The sequence below is a fragment of the Symphalangus syndactylus genome, chromosome 9, assembly GCF_028878055.3.
Source record: "Symphalangus syndactylus isolate Jambi chromosome 9, NHGRI_mSymSyn1-v2.1_pri, whole genome shotgun sequence".
NCBI lineage: Eukaryota > Metazoa > Chordata > Mammalia > Primates > Hylobatidae > Symphalangus > Symphalangus syndactylus.
Genome location: NC_072431.2, coordinates 74,941,545 through 74,958,219, shown reverse-complemented (window position 1 = coordinate 74,958,219; position 16,675 = coordinate 74,941,545). Strand labels below are relative to the sequence as shown.

The 16,675-nt window shown below is 49.2% G+C and overlaps 1 long non-coding RNA gene and 1 pseudogene across 1 annotated transcript in view; both read right to left on the bottom strand.

The window, feature by feature from the left end:
* Positions 1 to 16,675, bottom strand: part of LOC129489911 (uncharacterized) — a 52,826-nt gene that overhangs the window by 21,418 nt on the left and 14,733 nt on the right. The window contains exons 6-7 of the long non-coding RNA XR_008660122.2: positions 14,073 to 14,569; positions 3,012 to 3,172 (exon numbers count right to left, since the gene is read on the bottom strand). This is a non-coding gene — a long non-coding RNA (uncharacterized lncRNA). The remainder of the gene's footprint in view (positions 1 to 3,011; positions 3,173 to 14,072; positions 14,570 to 16,675) is intronic.
* LOC129490855 (uncharacterized) lies at positions 2,131 to 2,230 on the bottom strand (annotated as a pseudogene).

Here is a 16,675-nt window from a genome sequence, read left to right as displayed (position 1 = left end):
AAATTTTTAGTAGAGACAAAGTGTTGCTATGTTGACCAGGCTGGTGATGATCTCCTACACTCAGGCAGTTCTCCCACCTCAGCCTTCCAAAGTGCTGGGATTACAGGTGTGAGCTGCCACACCTGGCTGAGGGGGTTAATTTTTAATTATAAAGAGCTCAAAGCAAATATTAGAAGGAGCCTAATTGCCTACAGCAGCTGACTGGTAAATTGTGATACATCCATATAATAAAATATGTAACCATGAAAAGGATTAAGATAGATCAATAGGTATTGGCACAAATGTCCATGAAATATGAAAATGTGAAGTGATGTTCAATCACCGTGTATGTATCTTGAAGGATATGGCCCATTTTCTCAATAGCAATTATTTCCTGAGATAAGATTATGGGTCTAAAGAGTGAAGGAAATTTTTCACTTCTTTATTTAAAAGTATTTACTATTTTTATAATTTAATAAAAGATTAAACAGATCATTGAATTAGTAAAAGACAAACTAACTCTATAAATAAATGGAAATGACACGGACAGCCCAGGCATGGTGGCTCATGCTTGTAATACCAGTACTTTGGGACGGGGCATTGGGGGGAATCGCTTGAGGCCAGGAGTTCCAGACCAGCCTAAGAAACAAAGCAAGACCTTGTCTCTACTAAAAATTAAAAAAAAATTGGCCAGGCATAGTGGCATGTGCCTATAGTCCCAACTACTGAGGTGGAAGGATCACCTGAGCCCAGGAGGTCAAGGCTGCAAAGTGAGTTGAGACTGTGCCACTACACTCAAGCCTGAGAGACAGAGCAAGACTTCATCTCAAAAAAAAAAAAAAAAAAAAAAAGGACAATAAAGAAATAAAGCTAATAAGCTAACATAAGGAAAGATAGAACATGTGACAAATAGGCCGGGCGCGTGGCTCACGCCTGTAATCCAGCACTTTGGGAGGCTGAGGTGGGTAGATCACGAGGTCAGGAGTTCGAGACCAGCCTGATCAACATGGTGAAACCCCATCTGTACTAAAAATACAAAAATTAGCATGCTGCTATAAAGACACATGCACATGTATGTTTATTGCGGCACTATTCACAATAGCAAAGACTTGGAACCAACCCAAATGTCCAACAATGATAGACTGGATTAAGAAAATGTGGCACATATACACCATGGAATACTATGCAGCCATAAAAAATGATGAGTTCATGTCCTTTGTAGGGACATGGATGAAGATGGAAACCATCATTCTCAGCCAACTATTGCAAGGACAAAAAACCAAACACCACATGTTCTCACTCATAGGTGGGAACTGAACAATGAGAACACATGGACACAGGAAGTAGAATATCACACACCGGGGACTGTTGTGGGGTGGGGGTAAGGGGGAGGGACAGCATTAGGAGATATGCCTAATGCTAAATGATGAGTTAGTGGGTGCAGCACAACAACATGGTACACGTATACATATGTAACAAACCTGCACGTTGTGCACATGTACCCTAAAACTTAAAGTATAATAATAATTAAAAAAAAAAATTAGCTGGGCGTGGTGGTGTGCACCTGTAATCCCAGCTACTCAGGAGGCTGAGGCAGGAGAATCACTTGAACCTGGGAGGCAAAGGTTGCAGTGAGCCGAGATCACACCACTGCACTGCAGCCTGGGCAACAGAGCAAGACTGTGTCTCAAAAAGGAAAAAAAAAAAAAGTGACAAAGTAATACGAGGTCTTTTATTTATCACACAGAAAATAACTTGTTAAATTATAATACCCGTGCCAGCGAAGGTGCAGTGAAATGGCCATTTTCTTGTAGTATTAGTGGTGTTTAAATTGTATACAAGCCTTCCAGGATAAAGCTTGGAAATTTTTTTAAAATAATACAGACAGTGACTCATTACACTGCCTCCTCCAACTCCTGGCCTCAAGCAATCCTCCAACCTCAGCCTCCCAAAGTGGTGGAATTATAGGCTGACAGCCACCATGCCTGAAAGCTCGGCAATTTACATCAAGGGTAGTAAGAATGCTCATACCCTGTGACTCATAGTAATCTCACTTCTGAAAATATCATCTTTGGATATAATTCAACCTAAACAAAAGGTCATATGCACAAATACAGTGAAAATCTGGGAGTAATTTTTTCTCTTTTTTAAAAAAATATGGAATGCTTCACAAATTTGCATGTCATTCTTTCAGAGAGGCCATGACAATCTCTCTATTGTTCCAACTTAAGTACGTGTGCTACTGAAGCAAGCATGAGTAATTTAAGATAGAGTGGTTAAGTGAAATAAGGAAGAGTTATGGGGAATTTAAAAATCTATGGTATTTATAGGCACCTAGTAACAGCTCAGTAAATATTAGCTGCTACTATTATTATTTTTATGGTAATTTCACTCAGTTAAAAATTGTTATTAAAAACTAACATTGTCATGGAATGGAATATATCCTACAGTATAATTGTAAAAATAGATACAATTTGTCCCTTGGTATATGGGGGGATTAATTCCAGCTCCCCCATTTCTGTGTATACCAAAATCCACGCATACTCAAGTTTTTGAAGTCAGTCCTGTGGAATCCACATATTAAAAAAAATGGGAAAATTAGTGAGATATGGTGACAAGCACCCGTAGTCCCAGCTACTTGTGAGGCTGAGGAAGGAGGACTGCTTGAGCCCAGGAGGTTGAGGCTACAGTGAGCCATAAGTGCACCACTGCAGTCCAGTCTGGGCAACAGAGTGAGACAGAAGGTTGACTTTTTAATCGAATTTTTCTGTTCACTTGAAGATACGGTCAGGACTGTGGCATACGAAAATTCTTCATAAAATAACTATCTAATCCAATTAATGCTGGAATTAGGGACAGAAAATGTTTTGGTGACTATTTATTCCTTCACTTGCTGTTACATAAACTATTGCCAGTGGGCACTTACCAACCAGAAGTACCATCTCAGAGCTACTCACAATGAAAGGTGATCTCTGGGGCTCAGATGTGTTGAGGTCCCCATGCCTGGGATATAGGTGGTGAGTGGGACTTACTTGTCTATCCATTTTCTATATTCCAGTACTGGGAAACTAGGGTTTATCCATCTTGATAAGATGTCATTTAAATTCCACTTGGCAAGAACCGCAAATGGAAGAAAGGCCATGAAACCACAGGACAGTACTTGTTCTCAAGGGAATTTTCAGCTTAGGTGACTCTGTAAAAGAGAAATTACATTGTTGAAAAATCATCGCAGGTCAGTTGAGGTGGCTCATACCTATAATCCCAGCCCACTGGGAGACTAAGGTAGGAGGATTCCCTGAGGCCAGGAGTTCAAGGCCAGCCTGGGCAACACAGTGAAATCTCATCTCTACAAAAAATTAGAAAATGAGCTGGGTGTGGTAACACATTCCTATAGTCCCAGCTACTCTGGAGGCTGAAATAGGAGGATCGCTTGAGCCCAGGAAGTGGAAGCTGCAGTTAGCTCTGATCTCACCACTGCACTCCAGCCTGGGTGACAGTGACACCCTGTCTCAACATACACACACCCACACACACCCTCATCTCAGTCTGTCCAGCCTTGACTAATCAAAAGGGTCTTCTGGTTACAGAAGAGGTATGCTCTTTTGTAGGACAGGGAGAGACCAACAAGCTTGTTCACAGCCTTTTCCTCATCCTTTGCTTAGTTTTCCAAGAACCCTCATAGTGGAAACAGAGTCCTTGGGAAAATGACCTAAATCTTTAGGTTACCAGGGGAGAAATATGCCTCCTTTGTCAGTTAATAAATGGAACACCTGCCTTAAAATCCAGGGAGTTCTGCTAGAATGAATCACTCCCTAAGACCCTGACCTATGCAGGGAACATGAAAAACTGTAGTTTAACTGGGCACGGTGGATCATGCCTGTAATCCCAGCACTTTGGGAGGCCGACGCAGGTGGATCACCTGAGGTCAAACCTGGCCAACATGGTGAAACCCCATCTCTACTAAAAATACAAAAATTAGCTGGGTGTAGCGGTGGACGCCTGTAATCCCAGCTACTCGGGAGGCTGAGGCAGGGAAATTGCTTGAATCTGGAAGGCGGAGGTTTCAGTTACTTCTAGAAAAACTTCCATCAGCCGTTTGAAATCCTTCAACATTCATTAAGGCCAAAGAGTTTTCACCTAATTTAATCTGATGGGTATGTGACCAGAGTCTTTCTAGGGAATAGAGACTCCCAAACTGTTCAGCTGGGAAGTCAGGAGAGAATTTATTACTGAAAATCAAAGGGAAATGAAAAGAGGCCAATCTAGAATGTCATTATTCTTTTTTCGGGGGGAATGGATTCCAGAGTCATTCTGTGACCTTTACATGACCTCATTAGCATCTAAAAGCTTCCAATGTAGGATGCAGCCAGCTAGGTTCTCTTCTAATGTAATAAAATCTGCTTCAGCAAAGCTTATGCAGAGCCATCTCCAGACTCCAGAAATAATAGGCTATAAATTACTGGATCTCCCATTTGATATAATGAAGTATAAGCACGGTCCTGAATGACTCTTCTACATACTACTCTGGGTGGCTTGAAGTGAATTTGACACAAGAACTGGAGCGAGCGCAAAGCAGAGCTAGATCTAGGATTAATGCGCTTGGGCCCACCTCCTCACTACTCACCTGAGTCCAGTTCCAGAATCCAAGTAGAGGGTGGGGAAACAAGGCTCCTGGCGTTTCCCTAATGTCTGCATCTCTTTCACATTTCTTATCTCCTTGCAAAGAAACTAAACAGGCTCGACTGAAATAACTAAATGATTAAACCCTATGCAGAGAATCTCCAAAGATTCACAAAATATCATTCAAGACTGTTACACAGACAACCTTGAGGATGACTTGATGTACCAGTGATCTACAATATTTGGGATCATTCCAAATTCTCATCAAGGATCTGCCTATATCAACACGGGAGCCAAGGACCAACCATTCGAATGGGCCCTGCTGCCAAGCCTTTTTTTTTTTTTTTACAATGCCATCTCTTCATATTGTTCCGTTTAACAAAACTGCAGCCTGTCACCCATCCTTAAGTCCCTTGGCCAATGGTACAGAGCCAGAGTATGATACTCCCTACCAGGAAATCAACAGGATGACCTACTAAACACCATTCAGAAGATACTAAGACCCATGAATTGCAACAGGAAAGACAGAGAATTAGTCAGACAGGTACATGCTGTGCCAAAAATGCACTACAACCCCCACCCAATTCTGCCTAATCCTAGCTGGGCTGACACCAGCCTGATCAGATAAGTTCTTGAGGTGAAGGAGAGTTTCAGATAAATAGAATGCTGGTAGAACACAGGGCCCAAAGGAGCAAAAGTTAACCTAAGCCCAGGTAGAACTTTGTTTACTACAGTATTAGGCATGGGTTGGGGCAACTATTGTAACCAGAGAAACTGGCTTCAGTGAGAGCAAGTTGGCAATCCAAGGTATGGCATGCACAGGGCTGGTGAAATTCAGGGTGACTGAAACAAAAGCTTCAGAACCAGAAAGACCACATCTGGGGGTAGAGCACAAAACTCTCAAGAGATGAATCTTTGTAAGAGTGAGGCAGAACTATATAGCAGTTTTAGGAGATCTGTTGGTGCCCAGCAAGAGCTCCAAATGGGCTATATGCAGGGATGCAGGCTGTAGTCTCAGGACAGGAGGTTCACAAAAGTCATTCAGTCCAAGACCCCAAACTGTGTTCTCTACTAAAAGGAATCAAGGCCCCCTAGAGAAATGGCTGACTCCATGTATGCTGCAGTACATAGATCCTGGAACATCTTTTTTGCCAGAAAGCAAGGAAAACATCAAAGTCCAACAGGATCACGCCAAAAAGACATAAGAGTCAACTTGAACAGATAATTATTAACCTAGATGAGACAATGTAAGCATCCAAAACAAAAAAGACTGCAATGGCCTGAAATACATCAAATGCAAACAATAATCTATGAGTTCATAATGGTATTCAGAAAAAAAAAAAACAACTATTGGTCACTAGAGTGAAGGTTACCAGGTCACGAACTTATTACCCTGAAAAGTGACTTAAAATGAGAGGTAAGGTGGAGAATTAGCTATTTATTCAGTTTTTCCTGTACAAACATAACCTTTTAGGGAGATCGAAGCAGATGAAACGAATCTGGAAAAATGGAGGTAACTGCTTAATCTGCGGGTTGGGTACATGAAGGTTCATCATATTTCTTTTGTGTATATTTGAACCCCCTACAGAAAAAAAGCACAAGACAGAATGTGAGCCAAGCAGCTTAGGGTTTAGGCAAGGCTTCTGCCTACAAGAAACACTAGGATATGAGGGGTAGTTTTAGCCCTGATGGGCTGAGCCAACTGGAGGTATATAAGGAGGTGCTAAGTTGCAGAGGTATCATGTTGCCCAGCACTTGATCAAATCCTAGATCCTAGGTCTGCTTGGTAGCATACTTCCTAAGTGGTGGATCTGAGGCTACCTATAGACCTTCCTTTGCAGTCATAATTCGCTCAGAAATTACAGAAGTGCTTGCTCTTGAAAATGGAGCCTTTGTCCATTTCATGCTGCTATAAAAGAATGCCACAGACTGCATAATTTACAAGAAGGAAAAAAGGAAGGAGGGAAGGAGGAAAGGGAGGGAAGGAGGAAAGGAAGGGAAGGAAGGGAAGGAATGGAAGGAAGCAAAGGGAAGGAAGGGAAAGGGAAGGAGGAAGGGAGGGAAGGAGGTAGGGAGAGGGATAGGGAGGGAGGGGAAGGGAACAGAAGGGAGGAGCAGGGAAAGGAGGAAGAAAAGGAAAGGAAAGGAAAGAAAAGGAAAGGAAAGGAAGAAATTTTATTTCTTTTTTTTTTTTTTTTTTTTTTTTTTATTTCATAACAAAAATTTATTTTTGGATGATTTTTCCCATGCCAGTATTTATTTGACCCATATTCTGGTGTACTTTCTACTCTACAGGATGATCAATATATTCTGAAAGGTTAAAAGACCTTGTATGAATGTATAGTTACTTTATTTATAACATATGCAGCTTTGTTAAGGCAAAAAACCATTGTTAATAACTTAATAAAGGCTTGCTATTTGTAGTGGAGATTGATAGAAAAACAGACTCGAGGAATTTTGTAGAAATGGTTCATTTTTAACAAGTTCATTTAAACTGGTTCATTTAAACTAATACTGAAGTATTAGTTTAAGACATCCTATTAACAAAAATTCCAAGATAAAAATTCTATACTACATTTTGGGTGAGGAGGTAGTATTTTTTTTTTTTAATTTTTTTTTTTTTTTAATTTTTTTTGCATACAAAAACAATAAACATTTTCTAAAAATACATACAAACAAAAAGATGCGTATCAAACATATTAGGAAGGTTGCACATGGGAAGTCGGGGAATAGAAATGGGGGTGGGAGTTAAAATAAATGAGAGAGGGACTTTATATGGATCAGTGATAATAACTCAATCCTCTATTTGACAAAGAAGAGGGAGAAGGAAGAGGAAGAAAAAGAAAGTGGGATAAAGGATCAGAAAGGGAGGAAAATAGAAAAAATTAGAGTATGACTCCAGGGTAGACCTGTTTTGTTGTCATTGAGTTGGTTGGTTGGTTTGTCTGTCGTATTCTTCATGTTTCGCCAAGTTGGCCAGACTGGTCTCGAACTCCTAGCCCAAAGTGATAAACCCGCCTCGCCCCCCAGAGTGCCGGGACCACAGGCGTGAGCCACCACGTCCAGCCCCCACATTGCTTCTGGCCTCCGTGGTAGACCTCCCAGACGGAGCGGCCAGGCAGAGGAGCTCCTCACTTCTACCCAGACACGGGGCGGCCGGGCAGAGGAGCTCCTCACTTCCCAGACGGGGCGGCCAGGCAGAGACGCTCCTCACTTCTTCCCAGACGATAGGTGGCCGGGCAGAGGCGCTCCTCACTTCCCAGACGATGGGTGGTCGGGCAGAGGCACTCCCCACTTCCCAGACGATGGGTGGCCGGGCACGGGCGCTCCTCACTTCCCAGACGATGGGCGGCCGGGCAGAGGCGCTCCTCACCTCCCAGACGATGGGTGTCTGGGCAGAGGCACTCCTCACTTCCCAGATGGGGCAGCCGGGCAGAGGCACTCCTCACTTTCCAGACGATGGGTGGCCGGGCAGAGGCGCTCCTCACCTCCCAGACGATGGGTGGCCGGGCAGAGGCGCTCCTCACATCCCAGACGATGGGTGGCCGGGCAGAGGCGCTCCTCACCTCCCAGACGGGGCGGCCGGGCAGAGGCGCTCCTCACTTCTTCCCGGACGGGCAGAGGCGCTCCTCACTTCTTCCCGACGGGGCGGCCGGGCAGAGGCGCTCCTCACTTCTTCCCGGACGGGGCGGCCGGGCAGAGGCGCTCCTCACTTCTTCCCGGACGGGGCGGCCGGGCAGAGGCGCTCCTCACTTCTTCCCGGACGGGGCGCCCGGGCAGAGGCGCTCCTCACTTCTTCCCGGACGGGGCGGCCGGGCAGAGGCGCTCCTCACTTCCCAGACGGTGGGTGGCCGGGCAGAGGCGCTCCTCACTTCTTCCCGGATGGGGCGCCCGGGCAGAGGCGCTCCTCATTTCTTCCCGGACGGGGCGGCCGGGCAGAGGCGCTCCTCACTTCCCAGACGGGGCGGCCGGGCAGAGGCACTCCTCACTTCTTCCCGGACAGGGCGGCCGGGCAGAGGCGCTCCTCACTTCTTCCCGGACGGGGCGGCCGGGCAGAGGCGCTCCTCACTTCTTCCCGGACGGGGCGGCCGGGCAGAGGCGCTCCTCACTTCTTCCCGGACGGGGCGGCCGGGCAGAGGCGCTCCTCACTTCTTCCCGGACGGGGCGGCCGGGCAGAGGCGCTCCTCACTTCCTCCCGGACGGGGCGGCCGGGCAGAGGCACTCCTCACCTCCCAGACGATGGGAGGCCGGGCAGAGGCGCTCCTCACCTCCCAGACGATGGGAGGCCGGGCAGAGGCGCTCCTCACTTCCCAGACGATGGGTGGCCGGGCAGAGGCGCTCCTCACTTCCCAGACGGGGCGGCCGGGCAGAGGCGCTCCTCACTTCCCAGACAGGGCGGCCGGGCAGAGGCGCTCCTCACTTCCCAGACGGTGGGTGGCCGGGCAGAGGCGCTCCTCACTTCCCAGACGGTGGGTGGCCGGGCAGAGGCGCTCCTCACTTCCCAGACGGTGGGTGGCCGGGCAGAGGCGCTCCTCACTTCCCAGATGGTGGGTGGCCGGGCAGAGGCGCTCCTCACTTCCCAGACGGTGGGTGGCCGGGCAGAGGCGCTCCTCACTTCCCAGACGGGGCGGCCGGGCAGAGGCGCTCCTCACTTCCCAGACGGTGGGTGGCCGGGCAGAGGCGCTCCTCACTTCTTCCCGGATGGGGCGCCCGGGCAGAGGCGCTCCTCATTTCTTCCCGGACGGGGCGGCCGGGCAGAGGCGCTCCTCACTTCCCAGACGGGGCGGCCGGGCAGAGGCGCTCCTCACTTCTTCCCGGACAGGGCGGCCGGGCAGAGGCGCTCCTTACTTCTTCCCGGACGGGGCGCCCGGGCAGAGGCGCTCCTCTCTTCCCGGACGGGGCGGCCGGGCAGAGGCACTCCTCACTTCCCAGACGGGGCGGCCGGGTAGAGGCGCTCCTCACTTCCCAGACGGGGCGGCCGGGCAGAGGCACTCCTCACTTCCCAGACGATGGGTGGCCGGGCAGAGGCGCTCCTCACTTCCCAGACAATGGGTGGCCGGGCAGAGGCGCTCCTCACTTCTTCCCGAATGGGGCGGCCGGGCAGAGGCGCTCCTCACTTCTTCCCGGATGGGGCGCCCGGGCAGAGGCGCTCCTCATTTCTTCCCGGACGGGGCGGCCGGGCAGAGGCGCTCCTCACTTCCCAGACGGGGCGGCCGGGCAGAGGCGCTCCTCACTCCTTCCCAGACGGGGGCGGCCGGGCAGAGGCGCTCCTCACTTCTTCCCGTGCGGGGCGGCCGGGCAGAGGCGCTCCTCACTTCTTCCCGGACGGGGCGGCCGGGCAGAGGCGCTCCTCACTTCTTCCCGGGCAGGGCGGCCGGGCAGAGGCGCTCCTCACTTCTTCCCGGACGGGGCGGCCGGGCAGAGGCGCTCCTCACTTCCTCCCGGACGGGGCGGCCGGGCAGAGGCACTCCTCACCTCCCAGACGATGGGAGGCCGGGCAGAGGCGCTCCTCACTTCCCAGACGATGGGTGGCCGGGCAGAGGCGCTCCTCACTTCCCAGACGGGGCGGCCGGGCAGAGGCGCTCCTCACTTCCCAGACGGTGGGTGGCCGGGCAGAGGCGCTCCTCACTTCCCAGACGGTGGGTGGCCGGGCAGAGGCGCTCCTCACTTCCCAGACGGTGGGTGGCCGGGCAGAGGCGGTCCTCACTTCCCAGACGGTGGGTGGCCGGGCAGAGGCGCTCCTCACCTCCCAGACGGTGGGTGGCCGGGCAGAGGCGCTCCTCACTTCCCAGACGGTGGGTGGCCGGGCAGAGGCGCTCCTCACTTCCCAGACGGTGGGTGGCCGGGCAGAGGCACTCCTCACTTCTTCCCGGATGGGGCGCCCGGGCAGAGGCGCTCCTCATTTCTTCCCGGACGGGGCGGCCGGGCAGAGGCGCTCCTCACTTCCCAGACGGGGCGGCCGGGCAGAGGCGCTCCTCACTTCTTCCCGGACAGGGCGGCCGGGCAGAGGCGCTCCTTACTTCTTCCCGGACGGGGCGCCCGGGCAGAGGCGCTCCTCTCTTCCCGGACGGGGCGGCCGGGCAGAGGCACTCCTCACTTCCCAGACGGGGCGGCCGGGTAGAGGCGCTCCTCACTTCCCAGACGGGGCGGCCGGGCAGAGGCGCTCCTCACTTCCCAGACGATGGGTGGCCGGGCAGAGGCGCTCCTCACTTCCCAGACAATGGGTGGCCGGGCAGAGGCGCTCCTCACTTCTTCCCGAATGGGGCGGCCGGGCAGAGGCGCTCCTCACTTCTTCCCGGATGGGGCGCCCGGGCAGAGGCGCTCCTCATTTCTTCCCGGACGGGGCGGCCGGGCAGAGGCGCTCCTCACTTCCCAGACGGGGCGGCCGGGCAGAGGCGCTCCTCACTTCTTCCCAGACGGGGGCGGCCGGGCAGAGGCGCTCCTCACTTCTTCCCGTGCGGGGCAGCCGGGCAGAGGCGCTCCTCACTTCTTCCCGGACGGGGCGGCCGGGCAGAGGCGCTCCTCACTTCTTCCCGGGCAGGGCGGCCGGGCAGAGGCGCTCCTCACTTCTTCCCGGACGGGGCGGCCGGGCAGAGGCGCTCCTCACTTCCTCCCGGACGGGGCGGCCGGGCAGAGGCACTCCTCACCTCCCAGACGATGGGAGGCCGGGCAGAGGCGCTCCTCACTTCCCAGACGATGGGTGGCCGGGCAGAGGCGCTCCTCACTTCCCAGACGGGGCGGCCGGGCAGAGGCGCTCCTCACTTCCCAGACGGTGGGTGGCCGGGCAGAGGCGCTCCTCACTTCCCAGACGGTGGGTGGCCGGGCAGAGGCGCTCCTCACTTCCCAGACGGTGGGTGGCCGGGCAGAGGCGCTCCTCACTTCCCAGACGGTGGGTGGCCGGGCAGAGGCGCTCCTCACTTCCCAGACGGTGGGTGGCCGGGCAGAGGCGCTCCTCACTTCCCAGACGGTGGGTGGCCGGGCAGAGGCGCTCCTCACTTCCCAGACGGTGGGTGGCCGGGCAGAGGCGCTCCTCACTTCCCAGGCGGTGGGTGGCCGGGCAGAGGCGCACCTCACTTCCCAGACGGTGGGTGGCCGGGCAGAGGCGCTCCTCACTTCCCAGACGGGGCGGCCGGGCAGAGGCGCTCCTCACTTCCCAGACGGTGGGTGGCCGGGCAGAGGCGCTCCTCACTTCCCAGACGATGGGTGAGGAGGTAGTATTTTTATGACAGCTGGGAAACAGAGTGAGGAACATGCTTTTGTAATGTGTGCCTAAGGTCAGAGGCTTGTCTCTGCCAACAGCTTCTGCAATTCTTGCTTGGGTCTAGGGGATAATTCAAGGTGCTTTTCTGTAATCGTCTTCTCTTCAGCTGTTAATGACGGAGTCCCAGAAGTGTCCTGAAACCCTTCTCCACACCTGAGCCATGCTTCAGAGAGAGAGGCAGCTGCCCCTGCTGTCCTGAGACCTGCTCTTCTGACCTGCAGTGGTCTTTCTCCTGGAAAGGATGGGCATTCTATATTCCAACTCCTTTTTCTCTTGGAGCCTCGAGAGCGGCTGCCTCCAGGCATCTCCGGAGCGCCGCCTGAGCGCACCGCCTCAGCGCACCGCCGCCTCAGCCGAAATTTTATTTCTTACAGTTCTGGATGTTAGGAAGTCCAAGGTTGAGGGGCCTGCATCTGGTAGGGATCTTCTTGCTGTGTAGAGGAAGATAGTCTTCTTCTACACATCATCCCACGACAGAAGGCAGAAGGACAAGAGAGTGCAAGAAAGCAAGAGGGCAAAAGGGGCTGAACTCTTTTTTATAATAAGCCCACTCTGTGATTACTTATCTATTACCATTATCTAACAACATTAACTCATTCATGAGGGCTCTCTTATTAGGCCCCACATCCCAACTGTTGCATTGAGGACTGAGTTTCCAGCACATAAACTCTGGGGGACACATTTAAACCATAGCAGAGCACTTATGTTAATTCAACCAAGAGGAGCTGGGAAAATCAAAGGCATGAGAAAGACAGCAAAGGCTGGCAGAGAAATATGTGCAGGTTAAGGAAAAAAGTCACAATGAATCCTTTAGTGCACGCTACTTCATCAAAAGCACCTAAAAAATACCTCATTAACTCCTCCAACTCACCTCCACCGACATCTAAAGGGCCACACAGCACTACCAAAGGCAGCACAATGAGAACAGCATTCTCCTTAACAGACGAGCTGTGGGTATCCAGACACCTGACCTCAACAGCTCCAGAACAGCCCTAAAACAGCTCCTCCCTAACCATCACTCAAGTCACCAGCTGGGAAAATATTCAGAAAACCCAAATCTTGACACACCACTATGAAACAACTTAAACAGCAAAGAACAACCCATTTAAACAGCAATGCCAGCTGCTGGGAAAAAAAGGAACAATGAGTAGAGGAAAAGCAGACCACTTGGGGTCCACCAAGATCCAGTCTCTCAGCTTCAGCACTTTCAAATGCAGAATCCATACCCCTCTGGGGCCTGTGGAGCTCCACGAGGCAGGTTGTCCTCAAAGATAAATGAGCAGGCAAGCTGGCCAGAAAACCACTAAGCGTATTATTTTTTAAAGAATCTTTATAGGGTCAAAGAGGAATGGGTCTTATAGGCGATGTCTATTCCCCACAGATTCTGAGGATGATATCAGTATCCCTTTCCAGATGTGTTTAACACTTTGTGGTTGCTTGTATTCCTGCCACTGAGTGCCAGTGCTTTGCTAATTTGAACTGATTCCAACTCACGCTGACCCTGGCTCCCTGGATCTGGTTACCATTAGCCAAGACTGTCATCCATACTGTACCCTTTTAAAGAGTCCTAAAAACAACTCTTCACCTACTCTTCCAAGACAAGTAAAAATGTCTGCCAAAGAAATGGAGAAAAAAGATTGAGAGAGAGAAAACAATTAACATACTAACAAGAGAGCAGAAAGCGAAGCGGGAGGAGAAACTAGGAAAATCATATGTGGGCTCACACCTATTTCCAAAGCTGGACTAACATCCTTTTGCTTGTGTCTGAATAAGGCATCAATTTTAAGCTGCTAACGAAAAAAAAGAAAAAGAGACAGAAAGAAGCAGGCCTAGGCCGGGCGCGGTGGCTCATGCCTGTAATCCTAGCACTTTGGGAGGCCAACACGGGTGGATCACCCAAGGTCGGGAGTTCGAGACCAGCCTGGTCAACATGGTGAAACACCATCTCTACTAAAAATACAAAAAATTAGCTGGGCATGGTGGCGCCTGCCTGTAAACCCAGCTTCTCGGGAGGCTGAGCAGGAGATCACACCATTGCCCTCAAGCCAGGGCAATGACAGCAAAATTCGGTCTCAAAAAAAAAAAAAAACATAAAATAACTCAGATTTCATTAAATACAACCCTAGTGGTGAATGACTATTGGTCAACAATAAAAAAAGATGGATTACTCAGAACAGAGATTAAGAGTCCAATAAGAATCCAAGAATCTTACCTTTAAATAACAAAATAAATCCTTTCCTTGGAAAGTAATATCCTCTGAAGGCCAGGAATTCCATTAGTAGACAACCTTCTTAAAAAAAAAATTCCTGGCCAGGCATGGGTTCACGCTTGTAATCCCAGCACTTTGGGAGGCTGAGGCAGGAGGATTACCTGAGGTCAGGAGTTCGAGACTGGCCTGGCCAACATGGTGAAACCCCATCTCCACTAAAAATACAAAAATTAGCCTGACGTGGTGGTGGGCACCTATAATCCCAGCGACCCGGGAAGGTAAGGCAGGAGAATCACTTGAACCCAGGAGGCAGAGGTTGCAGTGAGCCAAGGTCGTGCCATTGCACTCCAGCCTGGGCGACAAGAGTGAAAACTCTCTCAAAAAAAAAAAAAAAAAAAAAAAAATTCCTTTGAGAAGGCCTTCTACATAAAAATCTTCAACATGAGACTGGAAAAAAGGGTATGGGACCATCCTTGGACCTTTGGCTTTTACAGCTGGAGCTACAAGAACAAAAAAGAAAAAGGGATATCATTTAACCACAATATATAGAAAAGAATAATTATTGAATCTGTATTGGTCTTTAACTTTTACACTTTGATCTTTGTTATTGTAACTGAGTCCAAAGAAAAATGGTATGAGTGAAATAAAAAGAACACCAAAAATGCTAATATTCTGTTTATCAAAGTCTGTAGTGAAATATCCCATTAAATCCAAGTGCAGTGACTCACACCCATAATCCCAGCACTTTAGGATGCTGAGGCAGGTGAATCTCCTGAGGTCAGGAGTTCGAGGCCAGCCTGGTCAACATGGTGAAACCCCAATCTACTAAAAATACAAAAATTAGGCAGGCGTGGTGGCAGGGGCCTATAATCCCAGCTACTTAGGAGGCTGAAGCAGGGAGAATTGCTTGAACCCAGGAGGTGAGCTTGCCATGAGCTGAGATCACACCAATGCACTCCAGCGTGGGCGACAGAACAAAACTCCATCTTACCAAAAAAAAAAAAAAAAAGAAAAAAAAAAAAGAACAGCTAGCAGGTGACATTTGCTATGGGGAGACTAGGGATATGATCTTGTGGCAATCCTTCCATTTTAGTAAATCTAAACAGTGTGATTCCATTCTGTTTCGTCCCCACTCCACTCCAGAGCCAAAACAAGAAAATCAATTATGTTTCCATTTCTTTAAAAACATATCTAACTAAATCATCTAATTAAAAGACAATATGCATGGCTCCATACTCTAAAAGAAAACTTCTTATGTCCTGCGTACCATGGACATTTGATGAATGCTTGTTCAGGTGACTGGTGTAGACTTCAATAATAACCTGTTCGATGCATTATGCCAGATAAATCTTGTATCTCAAAAGTAGGACAAATATTGTTCTTTCAGTTTTGTCTACCCAAAATGCAATATTTACATGTATTTATAATGGGTTAAAAGAAAATGAGTTTATTGTTCTAGAGAGTATGAGAATTTGAAAACATGAATTCTGCTGTCGTGGCACATAATTAATACTTAGAGGCATTGGAAGCTACCATTAAAAGAAATCAATGTTAAGCATTAATTACTTCACATAATCTTCTAACCTGACTTAAGACCGAAGACCTACCTCATGAAGCTGATTTATCAAGTTGTAAATCTTCACCTGCTGAATTCATAAGTTCACGTCTAAAAGGTGAGAATACTTAATATTCACTAGGCAATATTCAGCAAAGTAATATCCACTAGTACATATTTAGCATTGCATCACCAAGGGTGGGTGTGAAAAGAAAAGACAGACTGGGCACGGTGGCTCACGCCTGTAATTCCAGCACTTTGAGAGGCCAAGGCAGGCAGATCATCAGGTCAGGAGTTCGAGACCAGACTGACCAACATGGTGAAACCCCATCTGTACTAAAAATACAAAAATTAAGCCAGATGTGGTGGCAGGCTGAGGCAGGAGAATTGCCTGAACTCAGGAAGCGGAGGTTGCAGGGAGTCAACACCATGCCACTGCACTCTAGCCTAAGCGAAAGATCGAGACTCCGTCTCAGGAGGAAAAAAAAATTAATTAATTAATTAAGAAAAGAAAAGACAATCGGGATCCTTGAGTACAACTAAATCTTCATTTGAGGTTTCTATAGAGTAACCAAACAAAATAATAATTGCAAATGGTCTCATCAGGTGCTTCGTGGAGCATACATCCTCACAAGTAAAGTGGTAACTTTGCAACCCACAGGTCTTTGAAGCATATTACAAAAATCTTAAATGGGATCCTTTAATATCACATTGCATTCAAGACTATCTTCCTCTACACAGCTATAAAAACAATCATATATTCCCACATAGACTTTAAAATCTCAGGCCTAAAAACAAGACATGGATACTATTTTCTTTAGCAAAAGTAGCAGAAAATCGTGAAAGAAAATGTCAGTGGCATGCCAGTCAGGTGAGGGCAGTCTTCACATTTCAAAGCTAACATTGGCACAACTGACTCAATGTTGGACTCAGATAAATTAAAAAGTGGAAGATAAAAATACTTAAAATATGCTGAGTGCAGTGGCTCACGCCTGTAATCCCAGCATTTTGGGAGGCCAAGGCAGGCAGATCACCCGAGGTTGGGAATTCG